At 44.0% G+C, this 21,811-nt stretch overlaps 1 pseudogene; it reads right to left on the reverse strand.

Moving 5' to 3' along the window:
- Positions 1-2,417: 2,417 nt before the first annotated feature.
- LOC140582553 (U2 spliceosomal RNA) lies at positions 2,418-2,650 on the reverse strand (annotated as a pseudogene).
- Positions 2,651-21,811: the final 19,161 nt, after the last annotated feature.

The raw sequence follows: 21,811 nt of genomic DNA on the forward strand, positions 1-21,811 counted from the left end.
TCTTCACACCTGGATACCTTCACACCTCGCCCACACTATACTCAACTCACCCCCCCCCCCCCCCCCCCCCCCACGTCCAGCCACCTCCCCAGGAGAATCAACGACAGAGATGTAAACAAGATCTTCAGTAGCCAGAATACAAGGAAAGCTCCTGGTTCAGACTCTGTCTCCCCAGCCACTCTGAAGCACTGTGCAGATCAATAGTCACCTGTCTTCACAGATATTTTCAACCAGTCACTGAACCAGTCAGTGACTACAGACTGGTGGCTCTCACATCGGTGGTAATGAAGGCTTTTGAGAGACTTGTGCTGTCATACCTTAAAACCATCACAGACCTATCACTTGACCCCAGGCTACAGTCTGCCAAAAGAACCAACAGACCTGTGGACGATGCAGTTAACACTGGACTCCATTTCTTGCTCCGACACTTGGAGTGCCCTGAGACATATGTTAGGATTCTGTTTGTGGACTTTAGCTTTGCATTTAATACTATTCTATCGGAGCTAATGCGGAATGAACTCTCACAACTGTCCGTGCCTGATCCAAAATAACATGTTATAACCACGATGGCCCAGTTTTACGCTACAATCATTGAGTCCATCCTCACCTCCTCCATCACAGCCTGGTTTGGATCAGCCACTGAACGAGACAAGGCCAGACTGCCATTTATATAGTTTATATTCATACTACAATGATTACTATGTACACACACATATATAAATATCATAATACCATCATTACTACCATTAATAAACTTACTTATCATATAATTATCATATTACCCAATTGCCAGTCTATTGTTTATTACCTTTCTGCATATGTCTTTGCTAAATGTGGTTAACTCTCGCCAGTGTGGGGAAGCAATAAAAAAGGCCAACAGAATGTTGGGTTATATCTCTAGGTGTGTGGAGTTTAAGTCAAGGGAGGTGATGTTACACTTATATAATTCCTTGGTAAGACCCCACCTAGAATACTGTGTGCAGGTTTGGTCACCATACCTCAAGAAGGACATTGCTGCCTTAGAAAAGGTGCAACGAAGAGCTACGAGAATGATTCCTGCTCTTAGAGGAATGTCTTATGAGGAGAGGTTAGCGGAACTGAATCTGTTTAGCCTTGAGCAAAGGAGACTAAGGGGGGATATGATTCAGGTCTATAAGATTCTAACGAGTCTGGATGCTCTTCAGCCAAATGACTATTTCAATATTAGTCTAAATACTAGAACTCGTGGCCATAAGTGGAAATTAGCGGGAGAAAATTTTTAAACAAATTTGAGGAAGCACTTCTTTACACAGCGTGTAGTTAGAGTATGGAATAGTCTTCCTGCTAGTGTAGCGGAAGCTAAAACCCTGAGTTCCTTTAAATCAGAGCTAGATAAGATTTTAACAACTCTGAGCTATTAGTTAAGTTCTCCCCAAACGAGCTTGATGGGCCGAATGGCCTCCTCTCATTTGTAAATTTCTTATGTTCTTATGTTCTTTGTAATGTCATGTAAAAGCACCACCAAGGCAAATTCCTTGTATGGAAACATATCTGGATTCCGATTCTACATCCTTCATCAGTACTAGAAAACTTCCATCCAGCGTTGCATTTCACTTTGACGCTGTCGCTTTTGAAACACTTTTCTGTGATCTAGCTCTTGTTTTGGTTGCCGACTATCATCCAACAAAAGTTTCATTTCAGCTCTCCTAATCTGACATAAACCACACTCACAAACACTTTCGGGTTACTGTGTCACCGGGAAGGGATGGGTTTCCAGCATTTCCTATCCTGGCTGTTCTCTTTAGGGACAAACACAGGAATGGAGTCTAGTGATCACACCGGAACCTGACTTACCTGAACGGAGATGTATGGAGCAGACTCTCATATGCGCAGCGATGCTCTGGAATGCAAGGTCTTTACGCCCCACCGCTAGAAGCTACGCCATCCGACGCCATTTCGTCAACTCTTCCACTTTTGCTCTTGTCTTTTCCAATCCAGAAAAGAGAAGAAACGTATACCGGTCCTGAAGACCGAAGAGAGACCCGAGTCGATATGGGGCCGCCGCTTAGCGGGTCGCCGTTAGCCGGGCCTCCGTGACGCCCCCGCGCAGAGTAGAATGCCCAGGGGCGTCGCAGCCACCGGCATCCTCCCTGTCCTCCTGTCCTCTCAAGAAACAGCAATCATTTAAACAAACATGAGGGAAAATTCAAAAGGCAAAGATGAAGTCATGCCTTACCTCAGCACAGCTGCCCACCGCACAAACGACAGCGTGTCACCTTACTTTAAAAAAAAAGAAAAAAGGCGGGAAATGGGGGCCGCGCACAGACAGGGCCCCTCCCTCACACCACATGCGGTTAATTAGTTGGCCATCCAGAGGCACTCAGTCTATTAGTCACCCATTCAGTCAGTCAGTTCTGCCTTTCAACAACAGGGGGCAGTAGAGGTGCACCGTTCCTGGAAGCACTGCAATACCGGGTCGATGCCTGGAGGAGACGGGGCAAGCCCCACTTCCGGCTCCCTGTTCCAAAAATCCGTTTAATATGTGGTCCCCTCCATGGGGGACGTATCAAAATAACCTTTTCATACCAAAACAAAATGTAAATCAGCTCAAATACATGAATAATAAATATTATGCTTGTACTACTTACATTAACACATAATCACAATCTATAAGGCTGAAACATTCCCACACTATGCAAATCATGCCAACACAGTACAATAAGACTTTCAAAGATAATATTAAACAAACAGAACTACCCGCAGAGTGTTCCAAAGTGCATTTTGCAATGTCTATACTTTGAATGTCAAATTACAAACTTCACATAAATCTGACATATTTACAAAGTACACTAAGATTAAGATGAGTTTGTTGCCAAACCAAATATATAAGAAATAATTTATTTGCCAGGAATTAAGTTTATGATATTGAATGAAATGTGTGAGCATGCCCCAGTTAGTGAAAGTGTGTCCCCTACCCCAAGACTCCAGAGGGTTAAAAAGGAACACATCCGCAGACTTCCAAGCTCTGCACTAGGGCTGAACGATATTCTGTTTTGACATCGACATCGCGATGTGCGCGTGAGCGATAGTCACATCGCCGGAACATACGATGTGAAGGGTAGAAGCCCATTGTGTATTAAGAGAACGGTAGCACACAGTAAACACGAGTTTGTTGTATGGCTTGTTGCTGGGGTGACATGCACGTTCCGCGTGCCTGCACAGTGATTGGTTCGCTGTGTCGCTGCTCACCGCTCACAGCCAACATTCACTGCTAAAAATGCGCGACGAAGAGAATCCGCCGTAAAAAAAATGATTTCGTACCAAAAAGAAAGTCGAAATCATCTATTTGGGACTATTTCGGCTACAAAAAGGTGGATGTTGACCAAAAAGAGGTACTTTGCATGGAGTGTCATAAAGTTGTGGCCACAAAACATGGAAACACCACCAATTTGTCTGATCACTTAAAACGGCACCACAAAGCTCTTTACGACGAATACAAAGCCAAATCTGGATGTCAACCAAAACAAACAAATATTTGTGATGCCTTTGCCAGTGTGACACCTTACCAGAAAGGCTCTCAACGACAGAAAGAAATAACAGACGCAATAACGTTTCATATCGCTAAATATATGTTGCCATTAAATACCGTCGCCAAAGAGGGATTTAAGAAAATGATCCGAACGCTTGACAGGCGGTATGTTATACCATCCCGCACATATTTTTCCCAAGCTGCGATAAAAGAGCTGTATGAAAAATGCAAATCTAAGATTGAAGCAGAACTGTCGCACGTGGAATACTATGCAACTACAACAGACTTGTGGTCCAGCAGGACAACGGAGCCCTACATGAGTCTGACGGTCCTCAAATTTGTTTTAAAATGTTCTCCCGCTAATTTCCACTTATGGCCACGAGTTCTAGTATTTAGAATAATATTGAAATAGTCATTTGGCTGAAGAGCATCCAGACCCGTTAGAATCTTATAGACCTGAATCATATCCCCCCTTAGTCTCCTTTGCTCAAGGCTAAACAGATTCAGTTCCGCTAACCTCTCCTCATAAGACATTCCTCTAAGACCAGGAATCATTCTCGTAGCTCTTCGTTGCACCTTTTCTAAGGCAGCAATGTCCTTCTTGAGGTATGGTGACCAAACCTGCACACAGTATTCTAGGTGGGGTCTTACCAAGGAATTATATAAGTGTATCATCACCTCCCTTGACTTAAACTCCACACACCTAGAGATATAACCCAACATTCTGTTGGCCTTTTTTATTGCTTCCCCACACTGGCGAGAGTTACCCACATTTAGCAAAGACATATGCAGAAAGGTAATAAACAATAGACTGGCAATTGGGTAATATGATAATTATATGATAATTAAGTTTATTAATGGTAGTAATGATGGTATTATGATATTTATATATGTGTGTGTACATAGTAATCATTGTAGTATGAATATAAACTATATAAATGGTATAATCATTTAAAGGGCTCTTAAATGGTGCCGTTATTAAGTAGCAGCCAAGTCAACTATATGTGCAAGAGTGCAATATGTATACAGAGTTTGCAGTATGTGTGCATAATGTGCAAGAGTGCAGAATATAATCATAGAGGAAGTTTATCAGTTGTTCACTGGTTATGCTGGTGGATATTTCACTGCAGCTGACTATTAATTGAACGTCCATTCAGAGACTGGTTTGGTTAATGAGAGAGACTACCTGAGGGGAGAAGCTCTTGGCATGTCTTGTGGTCTTGGTTCTGATTGCCATGAGTCTTCTCCTGGAGGGTAAGGCTTGAAAGATGTGGTGAGCAGGGTGAGATGGGTCCTCAAAGATTTTGTATGCCCGTTTCCTGGTTCTGGTGATCTACAGTGTCTGGAGGGTAGGCAGGTTACTGCCGATTATTCGCTCTGCTGAGTGAATGATCTGTTGCAGTCTGGCCTTGTCTCGTTCAGTGGCTGATCCAAACCAGGCTGTGATGGAGGAGGTGACGATGGACTCAATGATTGTAGCGTAAAACTGGGCCATCGTGGTTATAACATGTTATTTTGGATCAGGCACGGACAGTTGTGAGAGTTCATTCCGCATTAGCTCCGATAGAATAGTATTAAATGCAAAGCTAAAGTCCACAAACAGAATCCTAACATATGTCTCAGGGCACTCCAAGTGTCGGAGCAAGAAATGGAGTCCAGTGTTAACTGCATCGTCCAACAGGTCTGTTGGTTCTGTAGGCAGACTGTAGCCTGGGGTCAAGCGATAAGTCTGTGATGGTTTTAAGGTATGATAGCACAAGTCTCTCAAAAGCCTTCATTACCACCGATGTGAGAGCCACCAGTCTGTAGTCACTGACTGGTTCAGTGACTGGTTGAAAATATCTGTGAAGACAGGTGACTATTGATCTGCACAGTGCTTCAGAGTGGCTGGGGAGACAGAGTCTGAACCAGGAGCTTTCCTTGTATTCTGGCTACTGAAGATCTTGTTTACATCTCTGTCGTTGATTCTCCTGGGGAGGTGGCTGGACGTGGGGGGGGGGGGGGGGTGAGCTGGGTATAGTGTGGGCGAGGTGTGAAGGTACCCAGGTGTGAAGAAGGCCATTGAAAAGGTGAGGGCTGTATGATGCGCGAATGTGGCTTTTCAAACCCGCAGTAGAATTTGAACAGGTTTTTGTCACCACTCCTGTAAGCTACATCTTTTGTTTTAGGAAGCTGCCTGAGTTCAGTTGTAAACCATGGTTCGTCATTATTATAGCTGACAACAGACTTTTTGGGAATGCGAGAGTCCTCGCAGAAGCTTATGTGCCATGTTACAGTGTCCGTGTATTCATCCACGCTGTTAATAGCAGTTTTGAAAACATTCCAGTCTGTCGAGTCAAAGCATGATTTTAATTGCTCTACAGCTCCACATCTCCAGTGTTTCACTCTAGTAACGACAGGTTTAGCAGTTTTCAGATTTTGTCTGTATGCTGGAATTAGATGAATTGTTGCATGGTCAGAGTTTCCTAGTGCAGCACCAGTCATTTTCTGTCATTAAAATGTGACGTCTTTTCAGTCACCTATTTATTTATTTTGGCTTTTTCTTATTATTATGTGTTCATTGTAATTGATTAATAAAATTATTTATTTTCATTATTATTTCTTTTACTTATCTTTGAAATGTGATTTTGACATTTTAATTTGATTGTATCCTTGTCTTTGTAAAGCACTTTGAATTGCCTTGTGCCCGAATTGTGCTATATAAATAAACATGCCTAAAATCTTTGATGATGACAATGTGCCCAGCCGGCTGTGAACTGTTCTTCGCTTTCTCCATCTTTGCATTTCTTGCATTGTGAAGATCTGCGAGCTGTTTAATTTTAGTGACCACTCCTTTTCAGGATTATGTACAGTATGTTTAACATTAGTTCAGAGTGTGGAAGGGAAATTTAAAGTGATGGTAGGCCAGGGTTGGGAGGCATTGTGGGATTGTTCTTGTGTCTCAGGTTTTGTTGTTTTGGGGATGGTGCCGTGTGTCCTTGCCTCGCAGCCACCTGCATGGAACCAGCTTTGCAGGCCACAGACCTTGTAGAACTGGGCTGAAGGGAACATCGCCGGGGGGAGAAAGGGGACCTGCAGGAAGCCTTGAAATGTAGCTGCTATACTATGCTAGACGCAGTTTGTTGTATGGTAGCATTTGAACACACAAGCAAGTTATGTATCCATAAGGGTTGTATATGTTTACGCTGAAGTCTTTATTTAGGTAGTATAGGGTTGGGGTTTCCCTTACTGATAGCGTTGTGAGCCATGCCAGCCATGGACACCGAAGGGGGGGTTGCATCTTTTTGCTGGGGTGGGAGTGGAATTTCCCTAATGTTTAGGGTTTTTGCCCTCCTTCCTAGGCTGGATAGACAGGCTTATGTGTGGGACTCATAGGAGGCCTAGGCCTAACGAGGATTGGAAGTTGAACATCCTTGAAGTAGACCAATAGAGGTGGCGTATTATGTTTGTTGTATGTTTGAAACCTGGTGTATTAGGATGAATTTGCGGACGATTACGTCACCCACGTGACATGGAATTAACTTTACTATAATATTCTGGAAAGTTGTAATTGTGGATTAATTCCGATCGCGTGTGGACTGATCGTCCTGAAATTCAGATCAATCGTCCATGATTCACCCCAAATGTCACTAGACTGCACGAACACGTTATTTAACGATCCCCTGTAAAACCTAACTTTACCATTAATAACTTGGGCTCATAAAAGAAGCCAGGATGCTTATCTTGGTTTCGGGAGATAGGGTGGGGGGTTGGTATACAGCACCCTATATTGCCTGTAGGGGGGAACAGGGAGGCGTTGCGCAAAGTCACCTGGCGCCAGGACGCCCATTGTATTGTATTATCGTAAGCAGAATCACTCGGACAAAAGGGGGAATTGGAGCACCATATATTGCCTGGGGGGAAGGGGTGAGCCTGGCCAGCTTACCCCCTGCCCACACGCAACTCTAAATTTAGTATAAAGGAAGGGGGAGATCCCAGTACTGACCGGAGTTCAGCCGTGGGATAGAGCGCGCATCGCCCGGCACTTTCTCGGAACTCACGTGTTGGTCTCCTGCCAGGACTGAAAGGGCTCCCCAGTCCATGAAGGTGGGTGATGATAGCACGTCCGAGTGTAAATAGCTTTGCAACTGCTTATGCTTTCCATTGATTGTTGCGAGTAAATTATCGCCGCTTGTGATAATATTTCGTAACTTATGTTTCCTTGCTTCTTTTATGTATTATTGCTTCTTTTCTATATATATTCATACCTTTGCACCTAATACTATTAGCTATAAGATATATATTATTTGATATCCGTTGTAGTACGAGTTATTTTGCATTGCCTTCAATATGATAGCTCAGTATTGGTGTTAATGTGAGATCATTTTGTATTACTTATTAAAGTGTATTTGAGTGAACCTAATCGTGCCTGTTTGTTCCTTCGAGAGCCCTATATCCCTCTCTCATCCATTTTAAGACACCTGGTTTACAGATGTTTGGTAACCAATCAGGACTTAGAAGTCCATATAGGGGAATTCGTCTTATAGTATATTAACCTGCTGATTTCTGGGTGCGGGGTGCATTGCGCATTGTCCCCGAGTGTGGCTGGAACACTATGCTGGATTGCTGAATAAAGAAGAAAATTTTGCTCATTACATGCGAGGTCTGGAGTTTGATTCAAGTGTGACAGAGTGAGAGTGATTATAGAGGATTATAGAGTCATAGTTGTTTGGGTTAATTCTGAGTACCACAAAAGTTTACAAGCCCTATTTTGGCCAGAGCTAATCCTAATCATTTTCATCCTTGCCGTTTAAATAATAATAATAATAATAATACATTTAATTTATAATGCACTTTATATTTGAAAGCAAATCTCAAAGTGCTACAAAATTAATTCGACCCGAATAGCTCTGTTAAAAAGATAAGTTTTAAGACCAGATTTAAAAGCATCAACAGTCTGTGGCATCCTCAGATACTCAGGAAGAGCATTCCACAGTCTAGGTGCAGCTGCGCAAAAGGCTCGATCTCCCATGCACTGAAGTTTAGTCTTAGGAGTTTTCAAAAGATGTAATGATACAGTTTTGCTATATTCCTGAGGTGGAAATAAGATGTTTTACACAGATGTTTGACATGAGCCTCATACGACAAATGAGTGTCCATTTTAACCCCAAGGTTTATAACAGATGTTGACAATGGGATATCTTCACCAGGTAATACTGGTGATGTTAGAGGCCCTAACCTGGTGTGGGGTGCCTACTAACATAGCTTCAGTTTTAGAGCTGTTCAGCTGCAGGAAATTTTGCTTCATCCATGACTTTATCTCCAATATGGGCCAAATCACTCATGAATAGATGTGTTTGTGAGAAATTGATCTGTTTTAAGCATTTTCAATTTAAATAAATACTGCAATACTCATTGCAGAAATACATCTTTTCCAATATTGTGCAGCCTAATAATGAAGTACTTACTACTACGAGATATCTAACAACATACGATGCAACATTCAACAGGGGGTAGTGAAGTGATTCGTGGCTGATCAAAGTGCCAATTCGATGTGGGGCAGTGATTAGCATGTGGAGAATGCTGCAGCAGTATTACAAAATCAGCAACTCTTTTAAAAATAATAGTGATATAAATATATTATTTATTAATAAGTATAAAGAATCAGTACACAAAGTATAAGTATATAAAGTTTAAGTATATAAAGTATATAAGTATAAAAATGATATAAGTATAAAAATGTTATAAGTATAAAAAATTTAAGTAAAAAAAGTTTAAGTAAAAAAGGTTTAAAGGCCTCAGAGGACTGCTACTCCTACTCATCAGAGTGGTTCTGATGCTTGAACTTTTTCTTCAGAGCCTCTGCTAAAATGGCAGCAAAGTCCTCTGAGGGCATGGGCGTCCCCTGCGTCAGTCCCCTCCTGGTCACTGGCGTCCCACCTGGCGACCTCAGCACTGGGCGCAGTTTAATGTGCGGCAGCTCCGCCAGAACATCCACCATGTTGGGGCCATTGGTGGGTCCTGTGCCACTTCCCTGAGGATGACTCCTCTTCTGCTTCGGGCCCTGGATATTAGCAGGCGGAGGAGGAGGAGGGGGCGGGAAACAGCTTGGAGCTGAAGTGGGGACTACAAAAGGAGTCCCAGTGGTCTCCGAACTGCTCCGGGATATATGTGGGTCAGTCAGGGCACCAGCAAGCACGGAGATCTCGGACCGGAAACGGCCCACCTTGTGTTCGAGAGCTGCAATCTTTTTCCAAACTGCCGCCCACTCGGACCCTGCCTCTGCTGCAACAGCAGCACGCTGGAGATCCCCGTGTCCACTGGGGAGGTGGATGCCACTCCCGACCTTTGCAGGGGCGTTGCCATTTATAGCAATCCCCGTTGCAACACTTGAGGATGTCTTCACAAAGCGCTGGGAAAGAAAAAAAATCTCCAGTTGCAAAAAACTTGTTACATTGCGCAGTTCAACGCAGAGGGGGCGACTCTGTGAAACAAGCGATCTTCCTTGGTCGAAAAAATACTGAATTCGGAACGGAATCAAATCCAAAAAAAAACAGTCTGCACACAAAGTACAGAGAGTTAGATGTCTTACTTAAACATCACACAAAATTATATTTTTTTCCATCATCCATTAACATACAGCGCAATCTCAGATTCACATTAGGCCATACTATACAGATTTCCTGAATAACATTAATATACACATATACATGTATATACTTATATATGCACATTATAAACATTTCAACCTGCAATGGTACTAACAGGGTGGCTAAACTGTATAACACCATATCACAGTCAACGTATTCCGATCAATTAGCAAGTAGCCTTATAGGTAGCTTTAGCATTTTACATACAACTACAAAAAATAATACATTAGTAAAGAAAATAATCAACCACACAATCAGCAAAGGTTCACATTCATATCCTGACTGTTTTTCCTTCACACTAATGATCCCTATATCTATATTTTCAAACAGGTAAATTGACCTACCAGGATATCCAAAAGAGAGCACTTGCACCAAAATCTTTCTATCCACTAATTGCTGCAATTGTATGCTTAGGCCGAAAAAAATAAACAGTGCTCTAAACGTTGACATCTACACAAATATATATATGTATATATACGTTTATTTCCCTAAGTTGCCGTTCACTCCTCTTTCCGCTCTCTTTACCCGCCTTCCTCCGTCTAGAAAAACCCGCCGGAAAAAAAACTCCCACCCTACCTTTCGGCACTCAGGAACGTCTTAAAGAGACAGCTGCCCACTTTGGTATACACACACTTATTGTAAGGTTCATGTCTCCCTCTTTACAAATTACGCTCTATAATAGCTTCAAAGCCTTATGGTAGCTTTATAGACCTGGCTACATTTGGTTTTGTTATTATTATTATTATTATTGGTATTAGTATTATTATTTTAAGAATGAAGCTAAATAATATAGCTAATATGTCACATATGGGTTAAAATGCAGAGGACACATTTCGTCGTTGTGTGATGTGCCAAGAATGGCACTTGATCACAAAGTACAAATACTTTTTTACTTGCCAACATTCATAAGCAACGTTATTTTTCAGTACAGTTGCGGTTTTTATAAATCTTGGTGATTAATATTCGCGGAGAGCGTGGGGTTTCCATTTTTCTATAACATTTATATTGTTAAAGGAAACACAACTTAGCAAGCTGTTTAATTTTAATGACTGATTGTTTTCAGTATTAACTAGTATTTGTTTAACATTGGTTTAAAGTTGACTGCTGCTACTTTAGCAACAGCTCGGCATGCGCTCTCTGAGCTGATCCTAATCACTTTCATCCTTGATATTTCAGTCAGTCATGAATGGAGGTGTTTGTGAGAAACTGATTTATTTATTTTTTTAAAAAGATCCTTTATAAACACTCCAATACTTACTGCAGAAAATGATTTTACGCAATGTCCTGCAGTCCAGTTATGAAATACTAATCTAACAACATACAATGTGCTGCCCACAGAAACGCTGTCTGTGCGCAGCCTACTGGCAAAAAGCGGAACTACAGTTACAGCAAATAAGGCAGAACGGAAACATCGGCGTCACTCCTTGGACTGATGATAGCTTATAAACAGTTCTCAGTAATCGCTTGTGTGATTATAAATGTGCTGTGTGTTATGTCATGTATAGTGGTTAACAGGGGTTAAAGTAAAAAAAAAACTGAGCCTGAACTTTTTTTGGGGGGGGTGTAATATTCTGCCTGTAGACTTATGCATAAATATCCGTAATCTGCTTTGTGAGCCACCATCTACCTTTATTGCTGCTCGTGCAGTTCCAACATACCATATCATTCACTTCCGCCATCCCACAATTCCCCTTGCCGCTACAGCAACCCACAAAGGACAATAAGCACAGAGTGCAGACATCATAACAATACATCTCCCTTTTTTTTTAAATGTCTGCCAGTAACATAGTTGATATGCATTTCAACATAGAACATCCTGGACATGCATATACGGAACAGTTTACCAACACTGTCATGTGCAAAACCAACGCGGCATTCAACTCATCAACAATGTAACAGGGTATGCACTCATCAGTACATCAACATTTGACATGCTTATTTTCTTTAGGGCAGCGATCCGCCTACACCCTTTACAATCACAGGTCAAGGATGACCCTTGGTTTGACTACTCGCCCTGATCTGGTGGTCAGTGCAAGGCTAGTGTCCATGCCTGGTGTTTTGGTGTCTCCAGATGACAACAGGGGCTCTGTCTCTTGTTGAGCTGCACGATCTAGCTGGATTACCGGATCGGATGTTGGTGTTGAGGGTGTCGGTGACGCCTTGTCGCCTCTCAGGTGCCGTCGGTTACGCCGTATAATCTGTCCCTCGCCAGTGCGGATCACGAAAGAGCGGGGAGTCTCTGCAGGTCGGATGATAACAGCCGGTTTCCAGCTTCCGGACTCATGCTGAAAGCGAATGTGGTCCCCCTGCTGCAGCCTCGGTAGTGATGCGGCGCTGCGATTATAGTACCGCCTCTGATGCTCTTGTCTTTCCATCCGTGTTTTTTGCACGACCGTCTGGCTTATGATGCGAGGTACCAGCTGGTGCCCGGTGATGGGAATCACTGAGCGCAGCCGTCGACTCATGAGGAGCTGCGCGGGTGACCTGAAGCCGTCGACTGGCGTGTTTCTTTGCTCCAATAGAGACAGGTAGGGATCTGCTCCCTGAGCATGAGCTTTTTCCAGAACTGATTTGGCCGTTTTGACTGTTCTTTCGGCAAGGCCGTTGCTTTGTGGGTACAAAGGACTTGAGGTCATGTGGACGAAGTCCCATGTGACTGCAAAATCCTTGAAATCTCGAGAGCTATACTGTGGGCCGTTATCTGAGATAAGCTTCTCTGGTATACCGTGTCTGGCAAATATAGCCTTTAGCTTTTTGATGACAGACCCTGCAGTGGTAGAGAATAGCCTTTCAACCTCAAAGTAGCGGCTGTAGTAGTCCACAACTACTAAGTAGTCTCGTCCACGCCATGTGAAGAGATCTGAAGCCACGGCCTGCCATGGTCTCTCGGGAATCTGGTGTGGAATGAGAGGTTCTTTGGGATTTGCTGCACGCCTCTCCTGACATATGGAACAGTTTTCCACCGTAGCAGCTATGTCCTTGCCCATGCCTGGCCAGAAGAGGGCGTCCCTTGCTCTCTGCTTACTCCTCTCAATCCCCATGTGCCCAGTGTGGATTCTCTCTAGCATATTGCTTCTTAAGGCTGTTGGCACTATGATTTTGTCACCTTTGAAGATGATGCCGTGGAAGTGTGAAATTTCATCCCTAAAATTCCAGAAGTCCAAGAGGGTTCTGGGGCATTTCTTTCTATCCTCAGGCCAGCCATCATGTACGGTTCTCTCCAACAGGGTGAGCTGCGGGTCGCATCCTGTTGCAGCCTGTATCTCTGAGAGCTTTTTGTCACTTACTGGGAGGCTGTTCATCACTGAGTGGACCTGGTCCTCCATGCCTTCACTCAGCGTGCTGTCTTGGTCAAGCAATGGTTTCCTGGACAGTGTGTCAGCCACAGGTATATCTTTCCCGGGTCGGTGCACGATCTCTATGTCGTATCTCTGCAGCTGTAGCAGCATGCGCTGGAGGCGAGCGGGGGCTACAGAGATTGGCTTCTTCAGTATGTGCTCCAACGGCTTGTGGTCCGACTCGACGATGACCTTTCGGCCGTATATGTAGGTGTGGAAACGTTTGCATCCAAACAACGCTGCAAAGAGCTCTTTCTCGATCTGTGCATAGTTAACCTCTGTTGGGGTCAGTGTCTTTGAAGCATATGCTATTGGGTGTCCGTCCTGCATCAACACAGCTCCCAAACCGTACTTCGATGCATCCACCTGTAGCCGTAGCTCCTTGGTCGTGTCGTAGTATGCTAGTATGGGGCCTGGTTCCCTGGTTATGAGATCTTTCATTTGCTGGAAGACTCTGTCGTGATTCTGGTCCCAGATGAACTCCGAGTCTTGCTTGAGCAGCTGACGCAGCGGTGCGTTCACTTCTGACAGTCGTGGTGCGAATCTGGACAGATAGTTCGCCATTCCAAGAATTGTCTCGAGCTCATTCTTATTCTCCGGAGGTGGCATGTCCTTTATGGCCTGTATTTTCTTTGGGTCTGGCTGGATGCCCTCCTGGGTGAGTTTGTGTCCGAAATAACTCACTTCTGTGGCGCCTATGACACATTTCTCTAGGTTGAGACGCACTCCTCGCTCCCTTGTGCGCTCAAGCATGGCTCGGAGGTTCTCGTCGTGTTCCTCCTTTGTCCTGCCAAACACGAGGATGTCGTCCACAATGGCTGCTACTCCGTTAAGTCCTTCGTACGTCTCGTCGATTTTCCTTTGGAAAACGTCTTGTGCTGATATTATCCCAAAGGGAAGACGCAGAAAGCGGTACCTGCCAAAGGTTGTGTTGAATGTGGTGAGGAGTGATGATTTGGTGGTTAATTGGATGGCCCAATAGCCAGAGCGAGCATCCATGACACTGAAGTACCGTGCTCCTGTCAGCTTTGGTGTGATGTCATCCAATGTTGGCAGAGGGTAATGGGGTCTTTTGATGGCTTTGTTTAAATCGCGAGGATCAAGGCACACTCTGAGTTTCCCATTACGTTTCTCTGCGACCACCAGTCCGTTTACCCATTCTGTGGGTTCTTTTACTTTGACGATTATGCGGCTCTTCTCCATGTCATCCAACTCCCGTTTCAGTCGTTCCCGCAGTGCGAAAGGGATTCTCCGTGGGGGGCATACGACGGGCGTGGCGTCTGGGTCAATGTGTAAGTCGTATTCTCCAGGGAATTTCCCTATGCCTTGAAACACGTCTGCGAACTCCTCCATGATGCTTGTGCACTGTACTGACATGACCAGCTTGACTAGGTTTAGATCCAGGCATGCTCTCAACCCTAAGATGGGGGGCGCTGCAGTTTCTACTATGTCAAAGGTCAGCATCTTGTAAATGTCTTTCCACTTGCACTTCAACTGGCAGGTGCCTTTGATGTTGAGTTTTTCTCCACCATAGCCAGATAGTGTGCGTTTGGGTGGTGCCAAGCTGACTTGCGTGAAACACTTCCCGAATAATCGGGCAGGGATGACGTTAGCAGTGGCTCCTGTGTCAAGCTTAAAACTCACAGTGTGACGCAGTGGGCCTACTTCCACGTCAGCGTAAGCCTGTTCATCGGCTTCCCCTTCATTGCACTTTGTTATGGAGTCTATGAATAGCTCCGCTTCATCGCTTGGAGTGTCAGGGTTAATAGAATACACTGGGTTGGGTTGATATGGTGCTTCTGAGCGGCATGCTTTGGCAAAGTGATTCATTTTATTGCACTTTTTACACCTCTTCCCTTTTGCAGGGCACTGCTCCTTCGGGCTGTGTGCTCGTGCACATCTTCCGCACAACTTTCCTATTTTGTTATGATGAGGTGTCCACCTTTGTGTTCGCTGCACGCTCTGGCGCTTTGCGGATATCGCATGCGCAGGCGCAGCTCCCTGCAGGCACGTGTGCGGGTCGACCATGGCTTTCAATTGGTTCTGTGCGATCTCATAGGAGCGTGCAATGTCTATGGCTTTTTCTAGAGTCAAATCTGACCCTTGGTTCAGCAGCTTTTCTCTGACCTGTGGGAAACTGGTTGCGAAGATAATCCTGTCTCGGACCATTTCATCACTGTTAACATAGCCGCACTGCTTGACGAGTAACTTTAACTCTGTCACAAAGTGTTCAAATGTCTCCCCTTCGCCTTGGAGTCTTTCATTAAACTTGTATCTAGCAAAAATGGTGTTCGTTTTCGGCATGAGGTACTGTTCAAACCTATCGAGATAGGTGGTCAGCTTTTTAGCTTCTTCATCAGATAGCTGCCATGTGTTATAAATGTCTCTGCCTCTTTCTTCCACCCACAGAAGAAGATAGCTGCACTGGGTCTCCTCGGGCTTACCGCTTAGCGGGCCGCTAAACATTAGCTTCACGTGTTGTACGAACCTCCGCCAGGCATCGGGAAGATTGGCTGAATCCCAGTCCATCCGTGGTGCAGGAACTCCCAACGAATCCATTTCGCGCTGCCAGTGTGCGTGTAGTCCGATCTACTCTGACACCATGTAATATTCTGCCCGTAGACTTATGCATAAATATCCGTAATCTGCTTTGTGAGCCACCATCTATCTTTATTGCTGCTCGTGCAGTTCCAACATACCATATCATTCACTTCCGCCATCCCACAATTCCCCTTGCCGCTACAGCAACCCACAAAGGACAATAAGCACAGAGTGCAGACATCATAACAATACAGGGGACTTTTTTATTTGAAGGACTTACTTCAAATATTGACAATAATAACAAAAATAAAGTACAAAAAAAAACTGCTAAACAATAGCAAGTGCTTAAAGTGCATAAATAACAAGTGCTCAAAGTGCTAAAGAACTGAACTGCTAAACTGAAGATTAGAAGTGACATCAAGGCCATTATCACTTATTTTTTCTTTTTTTCTGGGTTGTAAGCAAAGTCTTGCAAACTCTTTCTTTTTAAGATATTTGGACCAGAAGATGGAGCTGGTACAGTGGAGGAGGATGAGGCTATGGCTGGTCCAGATGATGAGGATGAGGCTTTGGCTGGTCCAGAGGGAGGGAGAAAGAGTTTGGCTAGTCCAGAAGAGTCTGGTCCAGAAGATAAGGATGAGGTTTTGGCTGGTCCAGAGGATGAAGATGATGCTTTGGCTGGTCCTGAGGATGAAGATGAGGCTTTGGCTGGTCCAGAGGATGAAGATGAGGCTTTGGCTGGTCCAGAGGGAGAGAGAAAGAGTTTGGCTGGTCCATAGGAAGTTGAAAATGGTCTGAATGGTCCAGAGGAGGAGGCCGAGGGTCTGGCTGGTCCAGAGGAGGTTGAAAAAGGTCTGGATGGTCCAGTGGAGGTTGGTGAGGGTCTGGATGGTCCAGTGGAGGTTGGTGAGGGTCTGGCTGGTCCAGAGGAGGTTGAAAAAGGTCTGGATGGTCCAGTGGAGGAGGATGAGTGTTTGGCTCGTCTAGAGGAGGCTTTGGCTGATCCAGCGATATTCCTGGCCTGCCGTATGAGTTTGTTTGCCATCTGTGATGGCCGAATCCTTGCTGCCTCATTCACCCTTTTCTTCTTTTGTGCCTGTTCTGCCTCTTTCTTTTTCTGCAGATGTTTTTGATATGTTTGATACGATGACAGGCAAGACCACCTTAATGGCTGGTCTATTGTCATTGTCGATGCTGTCCACTCCCTTGCTTTAATCGTGGATTTTACAATTGCAAGGCTCTCATAAGTTTCCACATTCATGGAGCATCTGTCTGCTTCAAGAATATCATCCATGAGATTAAATGATCCCTCAACCAGGGGGCCTGTGAAAATGCTAAGTAGTGCTTTGACCAGCTGACCCAGAATGGGAAATCTCACACCTCTCTCTGGATTTTTCATGGATACAACTCTGCTCCACCAATCTACATCAACTCGGCCTTCTTCTTCAATGTAGTTCTGGGCACACGTTACCAGGTCCACCTCTATTTGGTACGCCCGTATCTCTTCCTCCACCTGACCAATCTCTTCTGGTGCGACCACATTAGGCAAGGCCTCTCCTGATGTGATAAAAGCCCCACAGATGGAGTCATCTTGAATCAGAGAGGGAGTGAGTGCAGAAAGTGAGGTGATTATCTTGTTGTCCAGAGGAAGGTTTTTGAGAAGGAACTCTGATGACTTCATGAACCCTTCTCTGAGAGAGTTGTAAATGTTTCTCACCCATATCAGCCTCTCCACACGGGCCTTGTTTAGTGCCGAGTAGCAGTATCTTCCAACAGACAACCTTTTGTCTTATAGTTGCAAATCTTTACTCCGGACATCAACCTTGATGATATCCTTTGCGCTCAGTGGGATGGCTTCCGGCTTCATAAATTTGCTGAGGAGCTCTCGAACTAGGGCCACCATCTCCACGTGCAGCAAGTGCGCCATTGGTTTTTCATGTTGCATTTTTTTCAAAAATCCCTGAAATGTTGAAAGTATGCCTGCAAACGTTAAAAAAAAATTATTTTTATTTGACATTTTCACATGTGTAAAAAAACCCAACAAGAAAACAGAATTAAAGACAAGTTGCATACAGTTCAAATAAATAGCAGTGTGTTTTAAAAAAGTGAATAAAGTATAAATACTTTTAATAGCTTTTATTTCCATATATCAGATGTAATGGAAAAATTACTCCAAATCAAATTATTAATGAATTTGACCAGGTCTGCAGTTTTTTTTACTGGAAGCAAAGGAAACAGAATATGAATCTGTTCCCAAAAAAAAAATAAAAAATTGCAGTGTTGAGATTTTTCAAACACTTTCTGTTAAAAAACAGATATATACTGTATTCCATTTATACAAAGTTTCTCTGTTAAATTACGTCACATGAGTCAATAAACAGTTTTTTTTTTGTAATTGTAATAAAACATTTCTGTAATTTAAAAAAACAGGGAAAACACTGTCAAATTCATTGGCAAAAACTGTAAAAAAAAATATCTTTTTTACAGTGTAGTACATGTCAATAATACATTAAAATTATTGCACGTTTTAATGTCATTAAAACTTGTGGTTTTTATTTTTATTGGGGATGTTCTTATACTGAAGTGTTGACAGACAGTTATTTGGTTAGTAAATCCTTTTCAAACAGGTTAGTTTAGTTAGGGTTTCAAATCTTATATTTATATTTCCAAAAATGTCCCTGACCGCTAAAACGGCGGTGTAATTTGCCGGGGTTTCCACGATAAAATATGTTGAGTGGTGGGAGATTGGCGATGCGAACGGAAATCCGGGACTAATCAATACGGACAGTTTTCTTTTTAATACGGCATGAACCCGTAATAAACGGGACGGTAGGCAGCCCCCCCCCCCCCCCCCTCCCCCAGAATACTGAGTGTGGACGGGGGCTGGGAACCCTTACGGTAATGTATGGTAAAATGTTTAAGTAATTTGGGGCATTGCTTTCGGAATCAGGTAAATGTTTCAAGCTGACTATTACATTTTTAAAAAACAATGTTGCATAGAATAAAAATAAAATACTCTTAGTTTCATCAGTGTTAACACAGTTCTTGGTAGCATTCATCTGGGTTTTCGCTTGTTGTGGAGCGCTGTTGTTTCCTATTTGATGTTAGTTATAATTTGGTGTCATTTGCTGTTTATTGTGCATATGGTGTATTGGGTCATTCCATGTCAAATCGTCACACTTTCGAACCTCATTGTCATGGATTTTAATGAAACTTGGCATGCTGATTTGGTCACATGAGTAACTCATGAAACTGAAATTGGGCGAGTCTTGGATCAATATTGTGGGAGATTTAAGCGAACAAAGTTTTAACTTTTTCTGGGGGAACTATGACTTTGACTGGCTATATTTACCTTAATATAAGCTGCACAGAAATGGTCCTCATATTGTTTTGAAGCTATTGTCCAGCTCGATCATGTGCCTTAAAATTCAATAAGAAAAAAACCTATATTTCAAAATTGATCAATTTTTTAATAAAGCTAGCTAATAATATCATGAACATATCCAGAAAATTTGGTCTTTGGTTTTTAAGTCGTTGCTGAGATATCTTGACGTAAAGGTAGCGTCACACAGTTTCATATCACTAATGGGCCTTTTTAATGGCAGCCAAACTGTCAGTAGCCCTAGAAAGGGCTACTTGGGAAAATAAGGAGATATCAGAAAGGGGTAAATTTGAGGGGAATGCCTCTGATGGTGAGATGGAGGGGGCAGAGGCTGCTATGGATGTAATGCATATGGTAAATGGAGGTGAGGAGAATGGATGTGAGGTGGGAGTGAATGTGGAGGAGGTTAAGGGAGAAGGAGAGAAAAGAGAGGGAATGTTTTGGGATATACTTTGTCACAAGGAGGCAGATCATTGCTGGAAACCATTCAGGAAGAAGGATGTGAGGAAGAAGAAGAAACTGATGTGATGTTTCAGGAGGCACAAGACACTGAGGATGCCCAGTTGGACAGATGGCGTCCATGTGGCTGGTGTAAGGTGGGGTAGGAAGCTTCTGAACCATGTGTTGGGCTTTAGGGCACTTGTGTATTGTGCTTGTTTGTTACAAATGAAATAATTAAGCTTATAAACTGAACATAATATATTTTAAAGGTACATGTTTATATCACTATCTACGTGTAAATGGAGCAGACACAGGAAAAATGTACTGAAGACCCTTGAAATGATATTTATTCCTGATGTGAAATTGCTGTTTTTGTTTTAGATTCCAAAGTTAACCTTTTATTTAATTTATCCCTTTTTCCCAAATAAAATGATGCATTTAGTTATAATCTATATTATTTTGATTTGGGGTCAGAAGTTCCAAAATCACCAGGTAAGTTAATTGATTTTATGTGTTTTAACTCCTAGACAGATGTAAATGATAAGCTCTATTTTTAAATAATTTATTGTCTTTTTTTTTTTTTTTTTAAATTAAAAATAGGATCCCTCATGGACCAAGACTTCAAGGGCATTTGTACAATTCACCTGTAACTGGATCTGCAGTCTTTTTCTCCCCACACCCTCTGCTTGTTCCCTTCTTCTCTTTTGTCTTCACTCCAGGAGAGCTCCTCAGACATCTCCAGCCTGTAATTCCTGGGAAATGCCACCTGCCACTCACCCTTGGAGGCGTAGCCCATTCTCAGGATCTCATACGTCAGCATTCATCACAGAGTCACAACGCCTGCAAACATCTGGATAAAAGCAAGAGCCCGTTTTTTGAAACGTACACATTAAATTTTCCTCTCTTTACCATTTTATTCTTTTAAGCTTCATTCTGTTTAATTACATTTAGTATGGATTAAGGCACAGGCCCGGAGGACATTCCCCCGGAGGACATGGAGTGGGACCCTCCAGTTCTTGCCCTATGTCCCAGTCCGTGGTGTCAGCCCCGTGACCAGAGTTTCCCCAGCCGAGGAGGTTATCGCCGCGACAACGGCAGGGTCAAAGGAAAACTGGTCGGGGGCTCGGCTCCAGGAGGAAAAATCTGGGGTATGCTTCCCAGACTTACCGCCTGATCCCGGCTCGGTCCAAGGGGGTCTTTCGGGGGACCCCATCCATTGGTTCCCGAAAGGAACCACCTGCGGTTTCCTCCGGCACTGGTACTGGCCTGTGCTTTTGTTCTGCAGGGTCCAAGGTGTGGTCCGGTTCCTGTCCTGCCTGCTCCTCGATGCCCTCCGGCTCTGCCGACCCCTCGCCGTCTACCGATGCTGTTCTTCCCTCGGCTGCCGCAGACGAGAGGAGCTCGTCCTTCTACAGGCCCAGACAGGACTCCGAAGGTCCCCCTGGCCGCGACCCTTCTGCGGCACCTCGGAGCTTGATCTGTAGTCTTGCTTCCCCGTGGCTCTCCCTGGTTTCACCTCTTAGCCCGATTTCACTCTTCCAGCCCCCACTCCAGTCACTCTTGCTTCCCACTTTAGGTTCCCCCTGGCTCCCTCTCCTGGCCCTATTCTTGTTGCACATTGCTTGTCTGGTTGTGTCCTGCCCTGTCTGTCCTGTGTCACCTTTGGTCCTTTTGGAGTCCAATCCCTCCCTTTGTCTCCTTCTTCTGTTTCCTTTGTTGCCACTTGCCCACTGACACCCGCTGTTTGTCTTTTGGTCCCTAGTCTGCATCCCTGCCGGGTTACCTGGCCTGTCATGAGTTGTGTCCTGGCGGTTTGTCTCCCCTGCTGTCCTTGGTTTTACCCTGGTCTGTGTGTCCCCTTAATGATGCCTTTGCACCAGGAGGGCACAGGATTGGGGGATGGGGGGGTGTTACTGTCATGGCCTGCCCGTCCTGTCAACCTTACTCTCCAGTTCTCCTCCCTGACGTGGCC

This window comes from Paramormyrops kingsleyae, chromosome 24, assembly GCF_048594095.1.
Source record: "Paramormyrops kingsleyae isolate MSU_618 chromosome 24, PKINGS_0.4, whole genome shotgun sequence".
NCBI lineage: Eukaryota > Metazoa > Chordata > Actinopteri > Osteoglossiformes > Mormyridae > Paramormyrops > Paramormyrops kingsleyae.